The sequence below is a fragment of the Hypanus sabinus genome, chromosome 6, assembly GCF_030144855.1.
Source record: "Hypanus sabinus isolate sHypSab1 chromosome 6, sHypSab1.hap1, whole genome shotgun sequence".
Taxonomy (NCBI): Eukaryota; Metazoa; Chordata; class Chondrichthyes; order Myliobatiformes; family Dasyatidae; genus Hypanus; species Hypanus sabinus.
Genome location: NC_082711.1, coordinates 15,336,963 through 15,359,098, shown reverse-complemented (window position 1 = coordinate 15,359,098; position 22,136 = coordinate 15,336,963). Strand labels below are relative to the sequence as shown.

Here is a 22,136-nt window from a genome sequence, read left to right as displayed (position 1 = left end):
CATGTGGATAGTCAGAGGCTTTTCCCCAGGGCTAGCATGAGAGGGCATAATTTTAAGGTCCTTGGAAGTAGGTACAGAGGAGATGTCAGAGGTAAGTTTTTGTACGCAGAGAGTGGTGAGTGCATGTAATGGGCTGCCGGCGGTGGTGGTGGAGGCCTTTTAAGAGACTCCTGGATGGCTACTTGGAGCTTAAAAAAATAGATGGCTATGGATAAAACCTAAGTAGTTCTAAGGTAGGGACGTATTCGGCACAGCTTTGTGGGTCAAAGGGCCTGTATTGTGCTGTATGTTTTCTATGTTCTACTCTGACTGGTTCAACCAGTTAAACCAGGTGACACAGACTCTGTATCTATCAAGATTACAAATAGCAAGCCTGCTGCTTTACATAATAGCCACTCATCTAAGAATGGTCTCAGGTTTAGCAAGTCACTAACTGAAACTGCTTTTGCCCACATCCAATTGTTGTGATTACATTATCCCAGAACAAGACTCAGTTCAAGCAGTTCACAAAATAGTGGCTGACAGTCTCACAAAATGCCCCCCTCCATTCCTGTTCACTGATTTTCATTCTTTCTAGCCAACAGACTGCTCAGAAATCTGATGGCGGAGGGGAAGAAGCTGTTCATCAATTGTTGAGTGTAAGTCTTCAGACTTCTATACCTCCTCCCCGATGGAATAGTGAGAAGAGGACATGTCCTGGAAGGTGAGGCATCTAGTGATAGATGCATTCTTCCTGAGGCATTGCCTCTTGAAGATGTTCTCTTTTGTGTGGAGGGATGTGCCCATGATGAAGCTGTCTGAGTCTACAGCCGTCTATAACCTCTTGCATTCCTGGGTATTGATACCAGATCCATACCAGGCTCTGATGCAACATTCACAAGACAAAAATATATTAAGCATAATTTATACAATTTATACAAGGAAGAAAACAATAAGTCCATAAGACATAGGAACTGAATTAGGCCATTTGGCCCATTGAGACTGTTCCACCATTCAATCATGGCTGATCCTTTTTCCCTTCCTCAGCCCCATCCCCAGCCTTCTCCCTGCAACCTTTGATGCCATGTCCAATCAAGACCTTATCAATCTCTTAAATACACCCAACAAATGGGCCTCCACAACTGCTTGTGGTAAAAAATTCCACAAATTAACCACCCTCTGGCTTAAGAAATTTCTCTGCATCTCTGTTTTAAATGGATGCTCCTCTATCCTGAGGCTGTGCCCTTGTGGTGAACTACATATACCTGTCCGAACACCCCCCCACCCCCACCGCTGACTGCTCCTGTGGCTCCTCCCACAGGCCCCTGTATAAAGGCAATCTGAGGCCTATGCTCGGAATCGAGAAATTTATTGTGTTTGCCTTCTGAGTTTTAAAATTTCTGAAAGGGAAAGAAGGAGATTAATTTCAAGAAAGGTAAACTAAGGTTAACTATCTTTTTTTCAAGAAAGATTAGCTAAAAATTCGCTCTCTATTCAAAAGAGTATTTACAATTATTTTTGGTCTATGACTGATCATGCCAATGTACCATGAGCTCCTGATATAACAATTTTAAGCAGGGGTTCTCTGAGACCTGAAAATTATTTCAAGGGATCCTCCAGGGCATAAAGGTTGAGGAAGTCTGCTTTAGGGTGTTCTGCACAAGGAGTCCCAAGTCCCTTTGCATCTCAGGTTTTTGGATTTTCTCCCCATTTAGAAAATAGTCTGCACATTTACTTCTACTACCTAAGTGCATGACCATGCATTTTCCAACATTGAATTTCATTTTCCATTTTCTTCCCATTCTCATACTCTAAGTCCTTCTGCAGCCTACCTATTTGCTTAACACTACCAGCCTCTCTACCAATGTTTGTATCATCTGCAATCTTGGCAACAAAGCCATCCATCCCATCATCTAAAGCATACAGCACCTAAAGTATACAGCATAAAAAAGAAGGAAAATTAGAAAGGAAAAGAAACAAAGCCCACTGTCATGCAAATTGGTCTTTGTGTTGCTATACTGAGCACTATGACTCGTCTGTTTCCCAGGATGATGGCTTGCTGTGTGAGGACTGGTTGAGATTGGATCTGTATTCCCTAGAGTTCAAAGATGATATTTAAAAGTGGTTCAACAGGATTCAATTTCTTCTAAAAATATTTTAAAAGTATTGAAACAAATCTGAAAAAATTAAAAGTTAATTAATTCACAAGATAAACCACTGAAATAATTTAAATTAATTAAGAGAACGCTCTCAACTCCTTGGTTCAACAGATCTAGCCTCCACCTTCTTCAACTTGGTGCCATGGACTAGGCAGTAGTCACCTCTGCCATCTTCAACTTCCTCTGGCTTCCAAAGGGCGCATTGTTGTGACTCTCCACTGATGGCATGCCAATCGAGCAGGCTGCTTTCTCCTTGATGACGTCAAGCTTCTTGCATACTATAGGAGCTACACTTCAGAATATTCCATCACACACCTAATTTGCACACTGCAGATGGTGAAAAGGCCATGAAGTGCCAGGAAGTGAGGCAATCACCACAGGGTGTGTATTTGATCTGCTGTCAAATCTTTCCTACTAGGTTCATCGAAGGTATAGGTCTGCACGAGCCTTCAAAATGTTGACAGAGGTGTAGTAGATGATGGCAATTCATCATAGCCTGGATTAACAACATTGACTAACAGATTAACTTTGACTCCCAACAGGGAAAAATCTTCTTTTCTTTGATGTAGCACCAGGGGGATGTTTCATCTCTGGTGATTGCCGTTAATGTCAATTCACTGCATTTTGTCAGCAACAATACAAAGGATAGGGAAGCAAATCACCAAGATGGGTCTCGGCCCAAAACATTGACTATTTGTTCCCCTTCATAGATACTGCTTGACCTGCTGAGTTGCACCAGTATTTTGTGTGTGTTGCTCAAGTTCCAGCATCTGCAGAATCCCTTGTGTTTAAGTGACATTAGCTTTATTTGTCATGTACACATGGAAATACACAGCAAAGTGCATTGTTTGCTTCAACAGTCAACACAGTCTGTGGATGCACTGGGGCAACCCACAAACCTGGAAGGGGGTGGAATGAAGTAAAGAGCTGGGAAGTTGATTGGTGAAAAAGACAGAGGTCATGGAAGAAAGAAAAAGTGGGAAGGAGCACCAGAGGGAGTTGATGGGTGGGCAAGGAGATGAGGTGAGAGAGGGAAAGGGGGATGGGAAATGAAGAAGGGGGAATTGGGGGGCATTGCCCAAAATTTGAGAAATTGATGTTCATGCCATCAGGTTGGAGGTTACCTGGGGGTGTTGTTCTTTCAACCTAAGTGTGGCCTCATCATGGCAGTGGAGGAGGCCATGGATGGACATATCAGAATGGGAATGGGAAGTGGAATTAAAATGTGTGGCCACTGGGAGATCTTGCTTGTTCTGGCGGACAGAGCGTAGATGCTCATTGAAGCAGTCTCCCAATCATGTCGGATCTCACTGATGTACAGGAGGCCACACTGGGAGCACTGAGCATAGTAAATGACCCCAACAGACTCACAAGTAAAGTGTCGCCTCACCTGGAAAGATTGTTTAGGGCCTGTTCTGCTACTTTCTGTAAGGAATTTGTACATTCTCCCCGTGACCACTTGGGTTTCCTCCAATTTCCTCCAATATTCCAAAGAGGTACGGGTTAGAAGGTTAATTTGTCACAAGGGTGTAATTGGGTGGCACAGCTTATTGGACTGGAAGAGCCTGTTACCCATGCTGTATCTCTAAATAAATATAAATACACCCTATCCTCGTTATATGCATCTTCAGACAATGCAGGTCTTGATGCACCATCAATAACTCACACTGAGACGTAAGGCGAGATATCGGCTTTTATTGACTGGAAGAAGGAACCAGGAGTGAGTGTCTATCATACAATGTCCTGGAGACTGAGGCCAAGCGTCAGGCCTCAGATCTCCTTTATACAGGGGCCTGTGGGAGGAGCCACAGGAGCAGTCAGCAGGGGGCATGTCCCAACAGGCACATAGTTCACCACAGGTCTGAAATCACAGTTTTCACAGAATTCACAGTTATGCAAGGAACCTATTTCTACTAACTTCTCCATTTACACATCCAAAACTCACAGTTACACGAGGAGCGCTGCTTTCCAGCCAATACAAGTCACTTCCGCACACCTCACAGTCTCACTCCCACCAGTCTCGCATTGTTTTTGGCAACATGTGGATGTGCGGTCTTGTGCTCTTAAACTTTTGTTGTTTTTACCTACGGTGTAGTGATTTTGTGCTTGAAATATTTAACTATGCCTCCTAAGCGTCCGATGTCAAGCCCTGGGCCATCAGCCAAGCAGTAGAAAACCGCTTTAACACTTGAAAAAGAGTTAGAAATTATAAACAGGGCGGTGTCAGGTGAAGGTAACACAGCTCTGGAATGTTACTTCGGCCTGGGTGAGTCCACAATCAGAAACAAAGAAAAATGCTGAGAAAATAAAAAGTGCAGTCATTGATTCACCATAAGTGTCTTTAAATATTGTTACCAAAGTGCATAACCCGATTATGACAAAAATGGAGAAAATGTTGAGTTTGTACATTGAGCATGAAGCAAAGGAAAAAACATCATTTAGTTCCGATCATCTTCTTGTGAAAGCTTGGAAATTTATGGTCACCTTTGTTCAGAGGCGAATGAGGAAGTGTCAGGTGATATTGTTAGCTTTAATGCAAGTAAGGGATGGTTTTCTAAGTTTGTTAATCGTCACAGGCTTCACAACTTAGCTGTGCATGGTGAGCAAGCTAATGCTGACCACGAAGCTGCTGAACGCTACTCTGCGCAGTTGTGGGCTATGATAGCTGAGGTAGGCATCACACCAAAGCAGGTGTTTAATGCAGACGAGACTGGGCTTCTTTGGAAGCGTATGCCGAAGCACACTTACATAAGTAAGGATGAAAAAACTGCATCGGGTTTCAAGGCAGCAAAGAATAGATTGACTTTGCTTACGTGTTCCAATACCGAAGGAGACTGTAAGATGAAGTCTCTGTTGGTTTACCATTCACTAAACCCCCATGCTCTTAAGGGTTTGAGTACTATACACCCTAGTACGTTAACTTTCTATGATTTATTATGTTGAATATTACCTTAAATTGATGAAATATAATACAAATGTTGCCTTGTGGTACTGCTTTTGTGTCATATTGGTATAAAAATGTGAATAAATTACAGATAAAACATATTTAGGAAGCCCTCCAGAACACATCCCTGTTTTCTCCATTTAAATAATTATGCACATTATGCGTTGACTGTGAGGAACATATCCCCTGTATATATATAACAAGGATAGGGTGCAACTTCACGGTATACACTCACGTATATACACTTACTGTATGCGTACAGACAGACTAAACTCAGATTGAACCTATTATAGAATCAGAAATATGTTTATTATCACTGATATAGATTGTGACATTTGTTATTTTGAGGCAGCAGTATAGAGCAATACTTTAAAAATTACAATACTGTAAGTTACAATGAGAAACATTAAAAAAATAATAAATTTATTTTATAAAGGAGAGAGTCAGGATCAGGATTAGGTTCAATATCACTGGCATATGTAGTGAAATTTATTGTTTTGCATCAGCAGTGCATTGCAATACATAATAAAAAACTAAATTACAATAAGTGTATTTATCTATTAATTAATTTATTTATAGGTATCTGCTATGTGTATGTATGTGTGCACGTATATATTAAGTAGTTAAAAAAAAGGGAAAAATATAGAGATTGGTTTCATGGACCATTGAGAAATCTGATAGCCTTTAATGTTTAATGCCTTTCATCCAAATATTCATAACTTCTCTCACCTGTTCCCAAGCAAAGTGTGGGAGAGAATATCTGTTAACAATCTGTAGGGTTGTTATTCAGCTGCAGAGGATGCAGCAAAGCTCTTTGTGTTGAGAATTGATTGTGGCAGGTGCAGGAAATTTGAACCAGAGCAGACAGGAACATCCTGCTGCAGAAGAAAGCTGGGAAATGTCTTCAACAGCATTAGGACTGCTGACTGCCCAGTGACACCTGCGTCAAGCAATTATTTAAAAATTGGCTTTTCCGTCTATTGGATGTTGCAAGCCTCATGAGTCGGATGGACATAGCACTGTGTGATGTTGGCTCAGAGAAAGAAGTGACTCTCATGCAATTTTCATGGTGTTGCAGAACACTCCGGACTCAACAAAGTGCTTCTTGAAGGTTGGGGGGGGGGGGGGGTGGGTTCACTGCTGGTAGAAAACCCTGCCAGCCAGTTCACACACAGAACCAAGAGGACTTTCAGAATATTGTTACTTAGAAATGATCAGGAAGAGGCTACAGGAGCCTCAGGACTTATGCCACCAGGTTCAGGAACAGTTATTACCCCTCATCCATCAGGCTTTTGAACCAAAGGGGATAATTTCACTCAACATCACTTGCCCCACCACTGAATTATTCCCAAAACCTCTAGACTAATTTTCAAAGACTTGTCATCTCATGTTCTCGATATTTATTGCTTATTTATATATTATAATTATTTCTTTCTTTTTGTATTTGCATAGTTTGTTGTCTTTTTCACACTGGTTGAATACCCAAGCTGATGTCGCCTTTCATTAATTCTATTATGGTTATTATTTTATTATGGATTTATTGAATATGACTGAAAAAATCTCAGGGTTGTATATGATGACATATATGTACTTTGATAATAAATTTACTTTAAACTTTCAACTTTGATATTATCTGTTGATTGTCATATATAACAGCAGCATAAAACTGTTATGACATAGAAGAAGGCCATTCGATTCACCATAGAAAGCATCCAATCTGGATGCATCATAGCTTGGTACAACAACTGTTCTGCCTATGACTGTAAGAAACCATCCAGAGTTATGGACACAGCTCAGCATGTCACAGAAACCACCCTCCCCTCTATGGACTCTGTCAATACTTCTCACTGCCTCAGTAAAGATTAGAGGGCAGAGCTTAGTTAAGATGGCACTAAACAGTGACTCCCTTGCTTGCATCTTTGGAAACAGCTCTATTTCCATCTTTAATATCTCTAGTTTTCCCTTTCAGAATTCTTTTGAAGACCCTGACCTGGAGTTACATGCTGACTTCGGTTCTCTGCAAGAATGAGACCTGCTCTTGGGGCGTTCAGACTGGCCATTATCCGACATGCCAAGGGTGTGGCCTAAGAGTTCAGCTCGCCTTTGGAGGCCTAGGGTCTCGGGGCTCTGGAGATGAGTGGATCAAAGGTCAGTGTCCTGGATTGGTGTGTCCTGGGAGCTGGAAGATCTTCGGCTATGTGGCTATGAGACCTGAGATCTTTGGGCACAGAGCTCAGAAAAAAGTGACGCAACAAACTTTTAACATTATAAACCAGTGAGTTGTTTGTTATGTCTCCCCTCTTGCTGTGAAATGGGGACATCTCTTTCTCCCTTATTAGGGAGAGAGAGAACCTGCAGTATGTCGAATACCGGGTGAACACGTAGTCTTTGGAGTACTTCAACGCTGTGTCTTCATTGTTGCTTTTGCTGCACACTTGAGTGTTTGCTCGGTGGCGGGTGCCAATGCTTTTTTTTTTGCCGGTGGGGCAGGGGGTATCTTTGCTTGGAGGGAGGGGAGCTGAGGGGGACTTTGGGGTTCGAACATTTAAATGTCATTCATTCTTTGGGGCACTCCTTTGTTTTAGTGGATGGTTGTGAAGAAAAAGCATTTCAGGATGTATATTTATCTGACTTTAAATGTACCTTTGAAACATAATCAAAGACCCCACCCATCCCAGAAGTAATCTTGTATGCCTCTATCAGGTCTTCCTTGATCTCCTCTGCTTCAAATGAACAAATGCAGCCTCTCTAGGCTATTCTCAAATGGGTCTGTGCTGAGAAAGATGCCCATCTAAAATAGTTCAATTTATGCATACCATAATCCCAATTTGTAATCCCAACTTATTAGGAATACCTGTATACATGTACACCTGCTCATTAATGCAAATATCTAATCAGCCAATCACAGTAAATCAATGTATACAAACATACATACACAGTCAAGAGGTTCAGTTGTTCAGACCAAACCCCAAAATGAGGAAGAAATGGTGATCTAAGTGACTTTGACCATGGAATGATTGCTGATGCCAGATGGGGTGGTTTGAGTATCACAGAAACTGCTGACCTCGTGGGATTTTCACACACAGCAATCTCAAGAGCTTACAGAATGGTGCAAAAAAAAACCTAAAATAACATCCTGCGAGGGCAGTTCAGTGGACGAAAACATTTTAATGAGAGATGTCAGAGGAGAATGGCCGGACTGGATCAAGCTGATGGGAAGGCAACAGAAACTCAAATAACCACAAATTACAACAGTGGTGTGCAGAAGAGCATCTCCGAACACACAACACGTCAAACCTTGAAGTGGACGGGCTACAGCAGCGGAAGACCACGAACATACACTCAGTGGCCACTTTATTAGGCACAGGAGGTACAATATTTGTAGGTCAATTCGTAAGAAAATTTGCTCCACATAAGTGAAATCTTAAATGGGTAGTTTTATGGTGAGAAGTAAAAAAGTTAGAGGGGATCTGAGAATACTTTTTTTCTCAAATCATTCTTACAATATTCTAACTGTGGCTAAATCAAAGTTTTCCATTCTCTTTGCAAATTTCTCCATCTCTCTTGCTTTACTCTTAAGACTGTGTGGCTAAGCACAGCTCCAATGCCATATCTAAGTTTGCTGATTACACCACATCAGGCTAAATTAAAGGTGGTGACAAATCAGCATGTAGAAGGGTGATTGAAAGTCTGGCTGAGTGGTGTCACAACAACAACCTCTTATTCAACATCAGCAAGACCAAGAAGCTGATTATTGACCTCAGGAAGAGGAAACTGGCGGTCCATGAGCCAGTCCCCATCAGGAAACAGAAGCGGAGAGGAACAACAACTTTAAGTTCTTTGGTGTTATCATTTCAGAGGACCTGCCCTGGGTCCAGCATGTAAGTGCAATAATGAAGTAAGTATGGAAGTGTCTCTACTTCTTAGAAGTTTGCGAAAATTCAGCATGACATCTAAAACTTTGACAAACTTATATAGATGTGCGGTGTTGAGTATATTGACTGGCTACATCACAGTCTGGTATGGAAACACCAATGCCCTTGAATGGAAGATCCTCAAAAAGTGGTAGACTTGTCCTAGTCCATCACAAGTAAGGTGCTTCCCCTCCCCCCAACCACTGAGCACATGTACATGGGAGGATTGTCACAGGAAAGCATTATCCATCATCAGGGATCCCCAGCACTCAGGTCGTTCTCTCTTCTCACTGCTGCCATCAGGAAAAAAGTTCAGGAACCTCTCAACCAGAGGGGATAACTTCATTCAACTTCACTTGCCCCACCACTGAACTCTTCCTACAACCTATGGGCTCACTTTCAAGGACTTTTCATCTCATGTTATTGATATTTATTGTTTATTTACACAGCGTGATGGAGTCCAGGTGTAGGGCTGGCAACTTGGCTTCACCCAAGGAGAATGTCTGGAAAGTCTTGGCTTGGACCAGTCTTTTCCCTTGCAAGTCGACCAGCAGGCTGAGAGCTCACAAGAAGTCTGCCCCCAGGAGTAGTTGGGCCACGGCGGCCAGTGTGAAGTCCCATGTGAACCTGCTGGCGCCGAACTGCAGCTGCACTGTGCGGGTGCTGTAGGTCCATATCGTGCTGCTGTTTGCGGCCCTCAGGGTGGGTCCTGGTTTCCTGTTGTGGGTGTCGTACCCCGTCGGGGGTAAGACGCTGATTTCTGCTCCGGTGTCGACCAAGAAGTGGCGTCCTGACCGTTTGTCCCAGATGTACAAGAGGCTGTCCTGGTGGTCAGCCAGTGTAGCCATTAGCAGCAGCTGGCCCTGCCATTTTCCGGGAACTTGCAGGGCGGGTGACAACAGTGGGCTTCTGTGCCCCCACCGCTGGTGGTAGAAACACCACTGTTCATTGGCCTCCTCACTCCTGCCTCTGGGTTGTGTGCGCTCCATTGCCGGGCCTGGTTTAGCCTGCTGTTGGGTACGTGGCTTGGTAATCTGTCCGACGGATGCCCTGCTCGCCCTCTTGGCTTTCAACAGCATGTCTGCCCAGGCCGCCACCTTCCGGGGGTCACTGAAATCTGCATTGGCCAGCAGCAGATGTATGTCCTTGGGCAGTTGCTCTAGGAACGCCTGCTCAAACATGAGGCAGGGCTTGTGTCCTTCAACCAGGGCCAGCATCTTGTTCATTAATGCTGACAGCAGCCTGTCTCCCAAACCGTCCAGGTGCAGCAAGCGGGCACCTCGCTCATGCCGTGAGAGGCCAAAGGTCCCTATGAGCAGCGCTTTGAATGCTGCATATTTGCCTTCTTCCGGGGGGTGACTGTATGAAATCCTCAACCTGGGCAGCTGTCTCCTGGTCAAGGGAGCTCACTACGTAATAGTAATCGTGGATTCAGAGGATATCTGCCAAATCTGGAACTGGGCTTCTGCTTAGTCAAACCACACGCGTGGTCGCAGCATCCAGAAATTTGGCAGTTTTAGCGAAACTGCATGAACAGATCATTTTTGGTCCAAATCCCATTTGGACTGTCGGGGTCATCAATGTAGCGATGTGCTACACACAAAGCTAGAATTAACGACACGCAGTCAGTAAGTTGCACTCGAGACTAGTTTATTCAAACTTCGTGGCACTGGCTTTTACGCAGTTCCCTTCCCGCCCTCTCCGGGCAGAAATTACATCAGAGGTGCATTACAAAAGTCTCTTCCCGCGTGGGCTTTCACCCCTTGCAGGTGAAGAAGAAGGACCAGCGCCAAGGACCAGTGAGTCTTACCTCAGTGGTTGGTAAGTTGATGGAGAAGATCCTGAGACGCAGGATTTATGAATATTTGGTGAGGTATAATATGATTAGGGGTAGTCAGCATGGCTTTGTAAAGGACAGGTCGTGCCTTACGAGCCTGATTGAATTTTTTGAGGATGTGACTAAACACATTGATGAAGGAAGAGCTGTAGATGTAGTGTATATGGATTTCAGCAAGGCATTTGATAAAGTACCCCATGCAAGGCTTATTGAGAAAGTAAGGAGGCATGGGATCCAAGGAGGCATTGCTTTGTGGATCCAGAATTGGCTTGCCAACAGAAGGTTGTAGACGGGTCATATTCTGCATGGAGGTTGGTGACCAGTAGTGTGCCTCAGGGATCTGTTCTGGAACCCTTTCTCTTCGTGATTTTTATAAATGAACTGGATGATAAAGTAGAGAGATGGGTTAGTAAATTTGCTGATGACACAAAGGTTGGGGGTGTTGTGGATAGTGTGGAGGGCTGTCAGAAGTTACAGTGGAACACTGATAGGATGCAAAACTGGGCTGAGAAGTGGCAGATGGAGTTCAACCCAGATAAGTGTGAGGTGGTTCATTTTGGTAGGTCAAATATGATGGCAGAATATAGTATTAATGGTAAGACTCTTGGCAGTGTGGAGGATCAGAGGGATCTTGGGGTCCGAGTCCATAGGACACTCAAAGCTGCTGCGCAGGTTGACTCTGTGGTTAAGAAGGCAAACTGTGTGTTGGATCTTCTTCAATCATGGGATTGAGTTTAGGAGCTGAGAGGTAATGTTGCAGCTATATAGGACCCTGGTCAGACCCCACTTGGAGTACTGTGCTCAGTTCTGGTTGCCTCACTACAGGAAGGATGTGGAGACCATAAAAAGGGTGCAGAGGAGATTTACAAGGATGTTGCCTGGATTGGGGAGCATGCCTTATGAGAATAGGTTGAGTGAACTCGGCCTTTTCTCCTTGAAGCAAAGGACAATGAGAGGTGACCTGATAGAGGTGTACAAGATGATTAGAGGCATTGATCATGTGGATAGTCAGGAGCTTTTTTCCAGGGCTGAAATGGTTGCCACAAGAAGACACAGGTTTGTGCTGGAGAATAGGTACAGAGGAGATGTCAGGGGTAGGTTTTTTACTCAGAGAGTGATGAGTGCATGGAATGGGCTGCCGGCAATGGTGGTGGAGGCAGATATGATAGGGTCTTTTAAAAGACTTTTAGATAGGTACATGGAGCTTAGTAAGATAGAGGGCTATAGGTAAGCCTAGTAATTTCTAAGGTAGGGATGTGTTCAGCACAACTTTGTGGGTTGAAGGGCCTGTATTGTGCTGTAGGTTGTCTGTTTCTATGCATTTTAACATGACCCTAAGGAGTTGGTGTAGAAGGGAGGGAATCAGGCCTTTGAGTCATTTGGCTGTCTTTCAGGGAAGGTGGGACCTGTACAGGAGGGATGGTTTGCATCTGAACTGGAAGGGGTCTTATATCCCAACAGGAAGGTTTGCTAACACTGCATGGGGGTGAGGGTTGGGGATGTGGTTTAAGCAGGGTGATGGGATACAGAGTGCCAGAACATGTGCCTGTCTGAATAAAAGGTAAAGATAGCAAGTGTAGGGAACCTTGGTTTTCAAGAGATATTGAGGCCCGGGTTAAGAGAAAAAGCAGGTGCATATCAGGTATAGACAAATGGTATGCTTATAGAGTACAGGAAATGCTAAAGGATTGGATATATGAGGTTATGCTGTAACTGCACAGGATACTGGAGTCCTATGTGCAGTTCTGGTCTCCTTCCTTGAAGAAGGAAATACTGGCTTTGGAGGCAGTGCAGAGGAGGTTCACCAGATTGATTCCAGAGATGAGGGGGTTAAACTATGAGGAGAGATTGAATCACCTGGGACTGTACTCGCTGGAATTCAGAAGAAGGAGAGGTGATCTTATAGAAACATATAAAATTATGAAAGAGATAGGTAAGATAGAGGCAGGAAAGTTATTTCCACTGGTAGGTGAGACTAGAACTAGGGGATATAGCCCCAAGATTCAGGGATGTAGACTTAGGATGGAGATGAGGAGGAACTGCTTTTCCCAGAGGGTGGTGAATCTGGAATTCTCTGCACACAGGAGGCTACCTCAGTAGGTATAAGGTTGGATAGATTTATGCATTTTAGGGGAATTAAGGGTTGTGGGGGAAAGGCAGGTGGGTGGAGATGAGTCCACAGCCAGATCAGCCATGATCTTATTGAATGGCAAAGCAGGCTCAATGGGCCAGATGGCCGACTCCTGCTCCTACTTCTTATGTTCTTATGTTCTTATTTGGATAGACATGGACTGATTAGGGATAGTCAGCATGATTTATGTGTTTTAGATCATGCTTAATTAATCTTAAAGTGTTTTTTGAAGAAGTTACCAGTAAAGTTGATGAAGGCAAGACAGTGGATGTTGTCTCCGTGGACTTTAGCAAGGCATTTGACAAGGTCCTGTATGGGAGGTTGGTCAAGATTGTCCAGTTGCTCGGCATTCAAGATGAGGTAGTAAATTGGATTAGACATTAGCTCAGTGGGAGAAGCCAGTGAGTGGTAGTAGATGGTTGCCTCTCAGACTGGAGACCTGTGACTAGTGGAGTGCTGCAGGGATCGGTGCTGGGTCCGTTGTTGTTTGTCGTCTATATCAATGATCTGTATGATGATGTGGTTAACTAGATCAGCAAATTGCAGATGACACCAAGACTGGGGATGTAGTGCACAGCAAGATAGACTATCATGGCCTGCAGAGGGATCTGCATCAGCTGGAAAAATGGGCTGAAAAATGGCAGATGGAATTTAATGCAGACAACTGCAAGGTGTTGCACTTTGGTAGGGCTAACCAGGGTAGGTTTAAACACAGAGGAGTGCTGTAGAACAAAGGAATCTGGAAATACAGATTCATAGTTCGGTTGAAGTGGTATCACAAGTAGATAGAATAATAAAGAAAGCTTTTGGCACATTGGCCTTCATGAATCAAAATATTGATGGGATGCTATGCTGAAGTTTATAAGATGTTGGTGATGCCTAATTTGGAGTATTGTTTGCAGCTTTGTTTATCTACTTACAGGAAAGATGTAAATAAGGTACATAGAACATGGGATAGTACAGCACACAGTACAGGCCCTTTGGTCCATAATGTTTTGCCAACCCGTAAACCCTGCCTCCCATATAACCCACCCCCACCTTAAATTCCTCCATATACCTGTCAAGTAGTCTCTTAAATTTCACTACAGTAGCTGCCTCCACCACTGACTCAGGCAGTGCATTTCGCGCACCAACCACTCTCTGAGTAAAAAATCTTCCTCTAATATCCCCCTTGAACTTTCCACCCCTTACCTTAAAGCCATGTCCTCTTGTACTGAGCAGTGGTGCCCTGGCAAAGAGGCGCTGGCTGTCCACTCTGTCTATTCCTCTTAATATCTTGTACACCTCTATCATGTCTCCTCTCATCCTCCTTCTCTCCAAAGAGTAAAGCCCTAGCTCCCTTAATCTATGATCATAATCCATACTCTCTAAACCAGGCAGCATCCTGGTAAATCTCCTCTGTTTCCACATCCTTCTTATAGTGAGGCGACCAGAACTGGACACAGTACTCCAAATGTGGCCTAACCAGAGTTTTATAGAGCTGCATCATTACATCGCAACTCTTAAACTCTGTCCCTCAACTTATGAAAGCTAACACCCCATAAGCTTTCTTAACTACCCTATCCACCTGTGAGACAACTTTCAGGGATCTGTGGACATGTACCCCCAGATCCCTCTGCTCCTCCACACTACCAAGTATCCTCCCATTTACTTTGTACTCTGCCTTGGAGTTTGTCCTTCCAAAGTGTACCACCTCACACTTCTCTGGGTTGAACTCCATCTGCCACTTCTCAGCCCACTTCTGCATCCTATCAGTGTCTCTCTGCAATCTTCGACATTCCTCTACACTGTCTACAACACCACCAACCTTTGTGTCATCTGCAAACTTGCCAACCCACCCTTCTAACCCCACATCCAGGTTGTTAATAAAAATCACGAAAAGTAGAGGTCCCAGAACAGATCCTTGTGGGACACCACTAGTCACAACCCTCCAATCTGAATGTACTCCCTCCACCATGACCCTCTGCCTTCTGCAGACAAGCCAATTCTGAATCCACCTGGCCAAACTTCCCTGGATCCCATGCCTTCTGACTTTCTGAAAAAGCCTACTGTGTGGAACCTTGTCAAGTGCCTTACTAAAATCCATGTAGGTCACATCCACTGCACTACCCTCATCTATATGCCTGGTCACCTCCTCAAAGGCTTGTTAGACACGATCTGCCCTTCACAAAGCCATGCTGACTGTCCCTGATCAGACCATGATTCTCTAAATGCCCATAGATCCAATCTCTAAGAATCTTTTCCAACAGCTTTCCCACCACAGACATAAGGCTCAGTGGTCTATAATTACCCAGGCTATCCCTACTACCTTTTTTGAACAAGGGGACAACATTCGCCTCCATCCAATCATCCGGTACCATTCCCGTGGACAACGAGGACATATAGATACTAGCCAAAGGCTCAGCAACCTTCCCTTGCCTCGTGGAGCAGCCTGGAGAATATTCCGTCAGGCCCCCGGGACTTATCCGTCCTAATGTATTTCAACAACTCCAACACTTCCTCTCCCTTAATATCAACATGCTCCAGAACAACAACCTCACTCATATTGTCCTCACCATCATCAAGTTCCCCCTCAGTGGTGAATACCGAATAGAAGTATTCATTGAGGACCTCGCTCACTTCCACAGCCTCCGGGCACATCTTCCCACCTTTATCTCTAATCGGTCCTACCTTCACTCCTGTCATCCTTTTGTTCTTCACATAATTGAAGAATGCCTTGGGGTTTTCCTTTACCCTACTCGCCAAGGCCTTCTCATGCCCCCTTCTTGCTCTTCTCAGCACCTCCTTAAGCTCCTTTCTTGCTACCCTGTATTCCTCAATAGACCCATCTGATCCTTGCTTCCTAAACCTCACGTATGCTGCCTTCTTCCACCTGACTAGATTCTCCACCTCACTTGTCATCCATGGTTCCTTCACCCTACCATTCTTTATCTTCCTCACCGGGACAAATTTATCCCTAACATCCTGCAAGAGATCCTTAAACATCGACCACATGTCCATAGTACATTTCCCTGCAAAAACGTCATCCCAATTCACACCTGCAAGTTCTAGCCTTATAACCTCATAATTTGCCCTTCCCCAATTAAAAATTTTCCTGACCTCTCTGATTCTATCCTTTTCCATGATAATGCTAAAGGCCAGTGAGCAGTGATCTCTGTCCCCCAGATGCTCACCCACTGAGAGATCTGTGACCTGACCCGGTTCGTTACCTAATACCAGATCTAGTATGGCATTCCCCCTAGTCGGCCTGTCAACATACTGTGACAGGAATCCATCCTGGACACACTTAACAAACTCTGCCCCATCTGAACCCTTGGAACTGATCAAGTGTCAATCAATATTAGGGAAGTTAAAGTCACCCATGATAACAACCCTGTTATTTTTGCACCTTTCCAAAATCTGCCTTCCAATCTGCTCCTTGGTATCTCTGCTGCTACCAGGGGGCCTATAGAATACCCCCAGTAAAGTAACTGCTCCCTTCCTGTTCCTGACTTCCACCCATACTGACTCATAAGAGGATCCTGCTACATTACCCACCCTTTCTGTAGCTGTAATAGTATCCCTGACCAGTAATGCCACCCCTCCTCCCCTTTTTCCACCCTCTCTATTCCTTTTAAAGCACTGAAATCCAGGAATATGGAGAATCTATTCCTGCCCTGGTGCCAGGCAAGTCTCTGTAATGGCCACTACATCATAATTCCATGTATGTATCCAAGCTCTCAGTTCATCACCTTTGTTCCTGATGCTTCTTGCATTGAAGTACACACACTTTAGCCCTTCTACCTTACTACCTTTATACCCTTTATTCTGCTTCTCTTTCCTCAAAGCCTCTTTGTATGCTAGATCTGGCTTTACTCCATGCACTTCTTTCATTGCTCTATCACTCCAGGTCCCATACCCCTTGCAAATTAGATTTAGTGCAAAGGAGATTTGAAAGGATGTTGCTTGGATTGAGGAGCATGCCTTATGAGAATAGGTTGGGTGAATTTGGTATTTTTTCCTTGGAGCGATGGAGGATGAGAGGTGACCTGATAGAGGTGTACAAGATGATTAATCGCGTAGATGGTCAGAGGCTTTTTCCCAGGGCTGAAATGGCTAGCACGAGATGGAACACTTTTAAGGAACTTGGAAGTAGGTACAGAGGAGATATTAGGGTAAGTGTTTTACGCAGAGAGTGGTGAGTGCGTGGAATGGGCTCCCGGTGATGGTGGTGGAGGCGGAATAGGTAGGGTCTTTTAATAGCATCCTAGACAGGTACATGGAGCTCAGAAAAATAGAGGGCTATGGGTAACCCTAGGTAATTTCTAAGGTAAGGACATGTTCAGCACAGCATTGTGGGCTGAAGAGCCTGTATTGTGCTGTAGGTTTTCTGTGTTTCTATGTAAGTTATCCCCTTTGGTTCAATAGCCTGATGATTGAGGGACAATAACTGTTCCTAAACATGGTGGTATGGATCCCGAGGCTCCTGTACCCTCTTCCTGAGTGCATGGCCTGGATGTGGGGGTGGGGTGGCCCTTTTTGATGGTTGCTGCTCTCCTGATGTGTTCAATGGTGGTGAGGGCATAGCCCACGACGGACTGGGCCATATCCACTACCTTTTTCAGGCTTTTCCACACAAGGACCGTTTATCTATACCAGGCCATGATGCAACCAGTCAATGTACTCTCCACCGCACATCTATAGAAGTTTGTCGAAGTTTTAGATGTCATGCCAAATCTTCATAAACTTCTAAGGAAGTAGGGGCACTGTTGTGTTTTCTTTGTAATTGAACTTACATGCTGAGCTCAGGACAGGTCATCTGAAATGATAACACTGAGGAATTTAAAACATTGACATTCCACCTCTGATCTGTAATTGAGGACTGGCTCATGGTCCACTGGTTTGCTTATCCACTCATCATCACTCAGCTAGACTTTCAATCTCCCTTCCATATGCTGATGCATCACCACCTTTGATTCAGCCAATAACAGTGGTGTAATTGGCAAACATAAATATGGCGTTGGAGCTGTGTGTATCCTCACAGTCATAAGTGTAAAGCAAGTAGGTCTACAAGTTATGCTGAAGGGCATGTTTCTATGAGATATAACTCTGCAAATTCCTGCAGAGTTTCCTGCATTTTGAGGAAGGTGTTGAGCTAAGTACAGTAACTGGAGAGAACAAGGAAGCAATTTCCGCAGCTGCAATTTCCGAACCCAGTCCCAGCTGCAATTTCTGAATTAAAGTGTGCTTGATATCTTTAACAGACCAAGAGAGCAATGTTTTGGGAAATAATGGCCTTCCTTCTTCAGATTCCATTGTTCAGTTATTTATGGAATAACATTAACCATTGTGTGGTGTAATGCTAGCACCCTGCTAAACGTTTGGTTCACAATAGATTGACCAATTTGTGTTCTCAGTATTCTTTTTATTTTATTTGCGGTGTTTGTAAGTCTTGTTTATGTATACTATTGTATTTCTTTTTTCCCTGTAAATGCCTGAAAACAAATGAATCTCAAGCTGGTATATGATAACATATACTTTGTGGCCACTTTATTAGGTACCCCTTAAACCAGCCACTGAGTACATAGATGTTGTCTACTCCTGCTGGAGCCCATCCACATCAAGGTTGGACATGTGTGTTCAGAGATGCTCTTCTGCACATAACTGTAGTAATGTGTGGTTATCTGAGTTGCTGTCACCTTCCTGTTAGCCTGAAACAGTCTGGTCATTCTCCTCTGACCTCTCATACTAACAAAGCGTTTTCGTCTACAGAACTGCAGCTCACTGGGTGTTTTTTTTGTGTTTTGCGCATTATCTGTAAACTTTAGAGACTTTTGTGTGAGAAAAACCCAGGGAAACTCAGCAGTTTCTGAAAAACTTGAACCACCCCATCTGGCACCAATAACCATTCCACGGTCAAAGTCACTCCAAACATATTCCTTCCCCATTCTGTTATTTGGTCTGAACAACAACTGAATCTCTTGACCATGTCCGCATGATTTTTATGCATTGAGTTGCTACCACATGATTGGCTGATCAGGTATTTGCATTAACGAGCAGGTTACAAGCGTACCTAATACAGTGGCCACTGACAATGTATGTACTTTGATCATGAATTTTTTAACTTGACTTACCTTACTTTGACTCTATGGTGCTTCTTTGTTTGAGTTACATGTTGCAAGACTGCAGGACATGCACTTTGAACTTTGAACTTAGAATGAGGTGTTGCAAGTAGTGCAGTTGTTTTAGTGACCCAGCATCTGGTGCTGCCTCCGTGGAGTTTGCACCTTGTCCCTGTGACTCCTTGATGCTCTTTTTTTCCCCACATTGCACAGGCGGGTAGGGACCCATCTACCCATTAGGTAGATCGCAGGAGATTTGGAGGAGTTGTTAGATATGTGAGAAATAATAGGTTACAGGAAAATAAATGGGGGGAACAGGAATGATGCAATTGTCTTGAGAGTCGGCATAAACTCAATGGGCTAAATGGCCATCCACAGTATTTTATTGTAGCAATATATGAGTAACTGGGCATTCATGAGGCCCTTTAAACCCTCAGAAGCTGCACTAGAACTGCAAGCCAACACAACTTAAACCTTAAGGAGAGCTTATAAAACTGAATGCAAAATAGGAAAATATCAGTTGGGTGGGCAGATTGGAATCTTGTCTGGTGGACTGTAAGGAAATTGTTATACAAATCATTTGTTAAGCCACAGTTGGCCCCCTATAGTGATTAGGGACTAACCAATTCACCAACCTAGGGAGTCACTGGCCCTTGTGCCTCCTGGCCACATGGACCTCCGATCCCAGGAGATGCCAACCTGGGGGGGTGGGGCGGGGTTCACTGACCTGGGATGGGGGGGAGGGTCATCTCATCTTTGCCAGTCTTCATTCATAGCTCTTGCTGGTCCAACATCCGTTCATGGGTGAACAATGGCCTTCGACGCACGGAACGCTCTAATCTGGATCTCGGGGCTGACCTTTAACTTCCCCACCTCCCTGTCCCTAAATCCAAACCTGACCCCTAACTCCCTGTTCTGTCCCCAACACCATCCCTACAAATCTGGGTCACAATGACCTTCCATTAAAAAGATCAGAAATGGGGACGATCATTGAAGATTGCTATCAGTATCCTGTGATCAGCTTTGGACCAGCTACATAAATATGGTGGCTACAAGGTTATGTATCCTGTGTATCATAAGACCATAAGAAATAGGAGCAGAATTGGGCCATTCAACCCATCAAATTTTCTCTATCATTCCATCATGGCTGATTTATTATCCCTCTCAACCCCATTCTTCTGCCTTCTCCCTTGATTCCTTTGATGCCCTTTCTAATCAAGAAACTAACAACCCCCACATTAAATATACCTGATGACTTGACCTCCACCGCTGTCTGTGGCAGTGAATTCCAGAGAATCACTTCATCCATTGCCTCTCCACCAGCTACATGACACATGTCAGAATGATCAAGCAACCAGACATGCCATTGGCATTGAAGTCCTCGAGGCAAATCACATTTAAAACAACTTTAAAGAAGTATTTGAGTTGGAGAAACTGACTGTTAGTTGAGCAGATGTGCAAATCGATTAAAAAAATAGCATCTGAACCCAAACAGACTTGTAGTTTGATTCTGCGGTACAAATTCTGTTATTTCATTTCCTTCACAAAATGACAACACAGCTTCCTTTTCTCACTCAGCAGTGTTCATTACTGAACACCTTCCCCAGTCACAAATGGCAGTTCATGTTGTGGCGACTGAGATTGAACTCCCTCCCCCTTATCTCTGAGCATTATCTGATCAGGAACACCACACCTGTCTGGCTGACTCCAACTCAGTGACACACAGGAAGCTTGACAAGATTGAGATGATAGTAGCCTGTTTGATTGAGCCCCCATCCACCACCCTGATCAATCAGAAAGTGTATCGTTGGTGCACTCTGGCTACCGCGTGTACCATTGACAAAGTGCATTGGAGATACTTGTCAAGGCTTCGGCTAGATAGCAGCTTTCAGATCCAAAAACAGAGGAGAGATTCTGCAGATGCTGGAAATCCCACTGTAAGGAGTTTGTACGTTCTCCCCATGACTGCGAGGGTTTCCCCCAGGTGCTTCGGTGTCCTCCCTCACTCTAACAATGTACCAGTTGGTAGGTTCATTGGTCATTGTAAATTGCCTCACGATTAGGCTGAGGGGGTTGCTGGGCAGCACGGCTCAAGGGGCCAGAAGGGCCTACTCCATGCTGTATCTCAATCAGTAAACAAAATGCTGGAGGAACTTAGCAAGTCAGGCAGCATCTATGGAGGGAAATAAAAGTCGATGTTTCAGGCATGACCCTTCCTGTGGCTTTCAGATCCATGACCCTCTGCATTACAACCCCGAGGCGTCTCTTCGCCAGGTCAGAGGAAGTTCAAATTGATGGTTCATCCTTTAAAGATGGAGAAGGGCAACAGATGTATGAAACAGGTTAAAGGTCAGACAGTAACTGTGGACAGAGAAACAGTTACTGGTTCAGATTAATGGCCTTGTATCAGATTAAGAAAAGTTAAAAGCAAAATAGTAAGGTGCAGGGAGAAAAGAGAGGGCTGCCGTAGATTGGGAGGGCAGGATGGATTGAATATCAAAGGGATGATGGTGCATTCTGAAATGGGATAAAAGATGGAACTAGGGTGAATTTAACTGGGAAGAGAGACAGAACATCGAAACAAAGATTCTCTCTACAGTAAGTCATAAATTGCCTTCAGCAATCCTCTCACTTAGACACGTAGCACAGAAACAGGCATTTTTGGCTAACTGTGTCTGCAACATCAAACACAATCTCCACAAACCCTATTTTATTCACCCCTCATTCCCATCAACCTCCCCCCTCACCACTTCCACCACTCATTGACATTTATAGTGGTCGTAAACATTATTTGTCACATGTACATCGAAACATACAGTGAAATGTGCCATTTGTGTCGACAACCAACACAGTCCGAGAAGGTGCTGGGGCAGCCCACAGTTGTCGCATTACTGGAGCCATGCTACTGTGCCAACCTACCAACCCGCACGCCTTTGGAACGTGAAAGGAGACCAGGGCATCCAGAGAAGACCTGTGCAGTCACGGAAAAGAGACAAGTTCCACACTGAGGATAGAATTGAACCCATGTTCCTGAAGCTGTGAGGCAGCAGCTCCACCAGCCACTCTTATAT

The 22,136-nt window shown here is 44.2% G+C and overlaps 1 long non-coding RNA gene across 1 annotated transcript in view; it reads left to right on the top strand.

The window, feature by feature from the left end:
• Window positions 1-4,179: 4,179 nt before the first annotated feature.
• The window catches only part of LOC132394965 (uncharacterized), a 33,086-nt gene continuing 15,129 nt past the window's right edge, over window positions 4,180-22,136 (top strand). The window contains exons 1-2 of the long non-coding RNA XR_009512463.1: window positions 4,180-4,404; window positions 7,052-7,230. This is a non-coding gene — a long non-coding RNA (uncharacterized LOC132394965). The remainder of the gene's footprint in view (window positions 4,405-7,051; window positions 7,231-22,136) is intronic.